We start from the raw sequence: 7,539 nt of genomic DNA, 5'->3' as shown, positions 1-7,539 counted from the left end.
GCACTCGGTTGGAGAGAGAAAACCATTTTATTGTAGGGTAACCATCGTGAAAGTGGTCCACCCAATATGGTTGTCAACCATTGGATCAAATGGGGGTGATCAACGGTGGAGATCTTCTGATTAGTTTCGATCAGGTGAAGCGTCAACTATCAGATTGAAAGGTAAGATCAACGATAGAGAGTTGGCGCGATAATGTTTGTGGAAAGGGCAGATGTGATAGGGAAATAACCCAAAGTTTAAATTCCTTTTGATTCCGTGGCAATAAAAAGGTTTGTCATATTCCGAGTAAAATTAAGCAGTTCTGCTAAATTACCAAAATAGCCAAGTTTTGGGGTTGATGACTGAAACCCCTAAAGAAATTGAAGAGGAACTACCACTTGATATTGAAGCAATCGTTTTTGGATTTGAACGATTATCCATTACACCTGCACCCAGACAACCATTTGTGGTATCAGAGCATCCTGTTGATGCTGATCAAGATCTCAAAGATCAGAGAAATAAATCCAACATGGCTTTCAGAGTTGGGAGAGGACGTGGTAGAAGAGGAAGACCAATTGCAAACACTGAAGTGTTGGAAGCTATGCAACGGATGCAAGATAGATTAGAAGCAATGGAATCAGGAAGAGATGCAGATGCTGAAGATCTTAGTGAGCCTGAAGCTGAAGCTACAGAAGAAGAAGAACCTGTAGAAGTCACTCCTGAAATGAGATTCTTTAAGTCAGTGTTGAGATCCACATCTAGACCCAGACTTGAGGTTTCAGTTTATACAGGAGGTTTAAACCCAGAGGAATTAATAGATTGGATTAATGACATGGATAAATTCTTTGATTATGAAGAAACAGAAGAAGGGAAGAGAGTGAAATTTGCTGTCACAAAATTGAAAGGACATGCAACACTTTGGTGGGATGGAGTGTAGGCAGAAAGATGGGGACTTGGTAAGCAACCAATTAAAAATTGGAACTGGATGGTGGAAAAGTTGAGAGGTAAGTTTTTTCCAAGTGATTATCAATAGACATTATTGAGATAGATGCAGAATCTTAGACAGAGGTCTTTGAGAGTGAAAGAATACACAGAGGAATTTTACAAAGTGAGCATAAGAGCTGGACAAATTCAAGATACAGATGAGAAAGTTGCAAGATATGTGAATGGTCTCAGAATGGACATTCAAGATGAGATTAGTGTGTTGCCTCCTAAAATAGTAGAAGAAGCTTATCAGATGGTATTGAAGGCTGAAGAAAAACTCATGAGGAAGCAATCTGCCAGAATAGAGGTACTTTCCGAGGAAGGGGAAAGTCAAGATGGTAGAGGAAGATCTACAGCACCTAGAGATGGAGCTAGTAGTAGCTCAAGTCAGCATGCACCCACAGGAGGTGATGCAAGTGGCAGAGGAAATTTTTCTAAAGGAAGAGGAGGCAGAGGCAGAGGAAGAGAAGTTAGATGTTATAGATGTAACAAGCTGGGACACAGAGCTTATGAGTGCCCAGAAAACATAGGAACAAATCAGAGAAATGCAATTGTTGCTCAGATTGAAGAGGAAACAACAAAATTGCCAGAAGAAGAAAATGTACCAGAGAAAGGGGAATCTTTGGTAGTTAACAAAGTTTTATTAAATCCAGCAAAGGAAGTTGTTGAACCAACACAGAGAAAGACTTTGTTCAGGACAGTGTGCAAAGTTCAAGGAAAATGTTGTCAAATGATAATTGATAGTGGCAACATTGATAATTTGGTCTCTACAGAAGTAGTGGAGAAGTTGAAATTGAAGACAAGGAAACATCCAACACCTTACAAGGTGTCATGGCTTCAAAAAGGACATCAGTTGTTAGTGAATGAACAGTGTGAAGTGGAGTTGCAGTTGGGAAAGTAAAAAGACAAAATTTTGTGTGATGTGATGCCTGTGGATGTGTGTCACATATTGTTGGGTAGACCTTCGCAATATGACAGAGGATATATGCATGATGGGAATAAGAACACATACAGATTTGGTAAATATGGTGTCAATCATACATTGTTGCCTATGGAAGAAGAGAATACATCAAGAAAATCTGATTCAAAGACTCTATTGTTAAGTGGAAAAGAGTACTTGCAGCAAATTGAAGAGGATGAGGTAAATTTTGCATTGATCTACAAACTCAAGGTAATAATTACTTCCACTAAAATTTCTGATTTGCCAATTGAAATACAAGAAATGCTGGACAATTATTTTGATATCATTGTAGATTATTTTCCTAATGAGTTACCACCCATTAGAAAGATTAGCCATCATATAGATTTGATTCCAAGAGAAAATCTACCACATAAAGTGTTGGGCACAAATAAGATGTCTTTTAGTAAATGCCTCACATTAATTATCAACATGGGTAAGTCTTTTTGTTTCAAGAGTGTACACAGTATGTGCAAGTGATGGGAATCGTCGAGTCTACAGAGAGTAATGCTTTAAAACAACTTATTGATTTCAATACAAGAGTAAACGGATCAAACCATAAACTACCAACTTGTAACTTCAAATAAATTAACTTATTCAAACATCAAAACTCAATCTTAATCAAAAACTCTAATTGCAATTACAAACCATAAGCACATCAACCGAGTGCATTGTAGTGGTAACAGAGCTCTTTCAACTGAATAAAAATAGTAATGCACCTGATCTAACCTTTAATACTCTGGCTCTTGATTAACAAAAAATAAATCTTATCTAATAATTGAATCAATCCACGATACAAATAAATGAAACCAATCAACAGAAATAAGAACTAATGCGTGGAATGCACAAACTCTACACCAGTGATTTATATATCAAATAGATCAATCGTAAAATTGTAAAACAAAGTAATTAAACTTGCAGTAAAGAAAGGTAAAAATATAACATAGGGAACAATAGTGAAATCCACTAGTGACCGGGCCCAAGCCGCCAGTGATTACTGCTTAGTTACTCAAAATATCATGAACAAACTTAAACACGAATTATATATTATTCATTAACTCTGAATGTCATTAAAATCACGATGTGTTCTTCAGAATAACGCTATCTCTTAAAATTACAGTCGAAGTAAAAGAAGCAAGAGTTGTTCTACTCTATTCATTTTTCCCCTCTTATAGTCAAAGAGGAAAAGTGATAATTATCAGACAATCTTCCATCTTGCGCTGATCCTCCTCATTCTCTTCTCAACTTGCCCGCACAAGACGCGCTCTTTTCTCCTTGTTTAGCCTTTTCTGTTCAATAGATTGAACATCAGTTGTCCCATTCACTAATCTTTGCATAAAAATCAATGAATTTAGTTTTGATAGCAAATTCGCATCAAAAGCAGTTTCGCTCACTTTTCTATCGAAATTCTATCAAAACCTTATTACATCATGGCACAAATGCATAAAAAGGAGGAAAACGATAATGTAATCAAGGGTAAATTTATACCTGTTGCACAGCCCAACATACTCCCCTACTTACCTTGTTTCATGTCCTCATGAAAATAAGTAGTTATTATGTAATGCAATTAAAGAGTAAGCAGGAAAGAATTTTGTCCTTAGGAGTCTGATGTAGGAGCATGAGGCTTGAAGACAAAAGGCTTCGAATTTATTCCAAAAATACAAAAAAAAGTTTACAAACAAAGGAGTAGGATCCTTTAGCTGTAATTTTACAAAGTTTTCTAGATAAGATTTGAGCTAGAAATTAGGGATTGGAGTGATTTTGTAATTAATTAAAGCAGTTTAGACTTAGTTGAGATTCTCGAGGATAATATCAAGCAGATTAGGTATTTTCTAGGATTAGGTAGATTCGATCCATTAATCGAAGATCTGATTGTTAGAATGAAATGGTATTTATGTAAGTTCTAAATTATTGTAAAGGGATTTTGACTGATTTGGCTTGATTTGGCCGTATAAGATTAAGTTGCAGAAATTGTAACTCTGTGTGTGTAACGTGTATATTGGTCAATCCCAGAGGTTGAATTCCTTCGAATAGTATCTCTGTGTATTATTGAATTTCAGTTTAGCCTGTAAAATTGGAGTTTTGTATGATCTGGTGTGATCGTGTTTAATTCCTCTTTCGCTGTGTATTAATTTAAATTGAATGTGCTTCGAACCACAGAGTTTTAATTAGCTAAGCTTCGAATTACATAGAGTAGAACTCAACCTGGCAGAAGCGCTAGAATTATAGCGGAATAGAGGGAAGCCTGACAAAATCGTGCTAAACCCTGAAGTAGAGCGAGAGCCGTTCGATCAATAGACCGATAGATCTAACGATCATCGCATGTTGGACGAGTGTGGAGTTAATTAGCAAGAAGGTGGTTTCTCATAGGCGAAAGTTGTTTATCGGGTGAGGAAAAAGTGGTATGCGGTCTTTTGAAATTCTGAGCGATTCCATCAATCGACCGACACGTAACACTCAGTTGGAGAGAGAAAACCACTTTATTGCGAGGTAACCATCATGCAAGTGGTCCACCCAATATGGTTGTCAACCGTTGGATCAAATGGGGGGTGATCAGTGGTGAAGATCGTCCAATTAGTTTCGATCGGGTGAAGTGTCAACCGTCGGATTGAAAGGTAAGATCAACGACGGAGAGTTAGCGCGATAATGTTTGTGGAAAGGGTGGACGCAATAGGGAAATAACCCAAAGTTTAAATTCCTTTTGATTTTATGGCAATAAAAAGGTTTGTCATATTCAGGGTAAAATTAAGCAGTTCTGCTAAATTAGCAGAATAGCCAAGTTTGGGGGTTGATGACTGAAACTCCTAAAGAAATTGAAGAGGAACTCCCACCTAAACTTGAAGCAATTGTTTCTGGATTTGAACAATTATCCATTACACCTGCACCCAGACCACCATTGAGGGACTTATCTCATGGTGATTCGATAGTATGTGTTTGTATTTCCATGCGTTAATGTTAATGAACTCATTATTTAGTTTATAACACACAACTTATTTGAAGTTATATGTTATTCATGTTTTTTTGACATTGTTAGTTGCAAACTAATTCATAATTGATAAAAAAAATCTTTCTTCCATCCATGTATCTTAATTGAAGTATACTTACATCCTTCCTTTAAAGATTCATGTTATTTACTTTTGTTGCAATTATGTATTTTGTATATTACTTGCATAGTATTTCATAAAGCTATTATAACTTGTGTTTGTCAAAAGTTATATTGGTTTTCTCATGCATTGCTAATTTTGTCCAAAGAAAAACTTCAAAACAATATGGTGGTAGTGAGGCCCACATACCGGATGGGACTCCCATCCCAAATAGTGTAAAGTCTAATTGGGATTTTGAACCGAGGAGATCCCCTTTTGGTTGGTAGAACATTTTGGCCTGTCAAATATTTGGCGCTAGAAAGAGGGCCACCATTGCATGGATAGGAAAATTTGTATGAAATACAAATTTATTGATTTTGTGTGCCTAAGAATTAAATAATATATTTAATACACATGTAAAGTAATTATATAAATATCCTCCACATAACATTTTTCTTGGACTAGTATCTGAAGCATTATGAATCACCATTTGGTCAACCTATTTTTGATGAATTTCACACGGACGACCCAATTCAAACCAAACATCCTGAGGTGAAGCTCCAAAAGGAAGATGTTGACCCCCAACATTGAACCAAATTTCATTAACCAACTTTGCATGTACTTCCTCCATATACAAACTTCCTGCTAGAAACAGAGGAAGTATGGATTTATTCAATGAAGCTCCAACACCAACACTACCATTGGATTTATCATATATACAAATACAGGAGGTGACTAGTGTTTTCCTATCAAGAAAATCTAAAGTTAACTCCACTTGATGGTCCACGCAATACTCATACTGAGGTGGGATTGGAAATGAAAATGACAAGGCTTGATAGAAAAGTGTATAGATCCTCATATTTGCATCATAACTCCCAGGGTAAGTTGGTCCACATGCATCATATACAATTGCAAATGTAGCAGTATTGGGGCCACAAATTAAATAATTTTCATAGTTCATTTTAATACTTTGCACATCAAATACATCTATGAGGTGTAATTGTTGTGAATAAGGCTCAAATTGAAGTTCAAATCCAAGTTCAAGAAAGTTGATCAAAATATCAAACATCAAAGGTTCCTCACCATAGTATTTTAGTTGCACCACATCATAATTGTTTGTGTCTTGTTCAATATTTGTGATGGCTTCACAAATTAGCATACCAAAAGTGAAGGGGCCAAGGCCCAGGCCAGGTTTGAGCTCGAGAGAGACCAGGCACATGGATTCCCCTTCAAGTTTTCTTCTAGTTCAATGCTACATCCTTTCAAATTTATGTATACCCCTCTAAATCAATTGGATGAGGAGCTCAGGTAGGAAGTATTTTTCAATTAATGGTATCAGAAACGAAGATTTGTTACGAAAACATTATTGGACAGAGCTTTCCATTCTATGTGATGGATGAATCCCCACCTCTATTTTATATATACCCAACCATTAACCTTTCATATAGGAAGAAATCCAACAAGGCTATGCAACAAGCTTGGGCACAAAAAATATTGTGAAAAGTGACAAAAAGGGGAATGAGAGTAAGAATAAAAATAAGATCACGTTTTGAAACATAGAATATCTTTTTTTTGGTGAATGACTCATAACACTTGTAGGAGACTGGAACAATGAATTTGAATTCTTAAGGCGAGATATTTTAGCCAAGCCAAGACAAACAACATTGACGAAAATTGTTGTTAATACAACATTCATATAAAATGTTCATTTACTGAGCATTTTGTGTTTAAAAAGCTAAAATTAAACGAGTCTTTCATATATCAGAAACATAATCTCTATGTAAATGACTATAATTTAACCAATCAAGAACACTCTTAAAGTTTAGGGAATGAAGAATAAACAATAAATATACTTTCAAATAACATAATTTCTTAAATTACACAAAAGTAAAGGTTATCTCCCGAGGCTCCTAAATTTTCTTAATGTAGAAGAGTTTAATAAAAGCTGTGTTATTTTTATATCTCAATCAGATATATCCTTGGTACTATCAAATAAGAATACAATCAAGGTAAATGAATCCCACAAGGTAGCCTATGAAGGACAATACACGAGTCAAAGTAAACCCAACTATTTCCACACGGGAAAGGAGAGCGGAAATGAGGGTAAGCTTAATCTTCCCCGCGCTCCAAGGAAAAGGAGAGTAAAGTCGTGAATAAAGAGAATCTTCCACAAAATGCTATGTCACATTACCCAAGACCTGACACGAAGTTTTGGTGTCATAGGGTGCTTCAAAGTGATAAAATGTTTACACCATTATGAACTAAGAACTACCAAATCTTAACACTTTAATAATATTATTGCGATTTATTACATTAACACTATTTTAATAATAACTATACATTCATAACACTGAGAGATATATAATATTAATATTAATACTATTAACTTATACTACTAAATTGAGATATTTTAATATTAATACTATTATTAATATCATATTACTATTAAAATATTTTAATATCAATTAGGCCTAATCAATCATGTTTCGTATGCCCATGGGTATGCAAAATTTTAGGTTAGTTATTGGGTAAGTC

General features: G+C 35.4%; 1 pseudogene; it reads right to left on the bottom strand.

Moving 5' to 3' along the window:
* Window positions 1–5,305: 5,305 nt before the first annotated feature.
* LOC149240053 (PHAF1 protein At3g51130 pseudogene) lies at window positions 5,306–6,262 on the bottom strand (annotated as a pseudogene).
* Between the last annotated feature and the right edge of the window lie 1,277 nt (window positions 6,263–7,539).

Source organism: Pinus tabuliformis, chromosome 8, assembly GCF_031772625.1.
Source record: "Pinus tabuliformis cultivar Carrire ecotype Pingquan chromosome 8, CPIR1, whole genome shotgun sequence".
NCBI lineage: Eukaryota > Viridiplantae > Streptophyta > Pinopsida > Pinales > Pinaceae > Pinus > Pinus tabuliformis.
The sequence above is the reverse complement of the archived record's forward strand: the minus strand, read 5'-3'. Positions and strand labels throughout refer to the sequence as shown.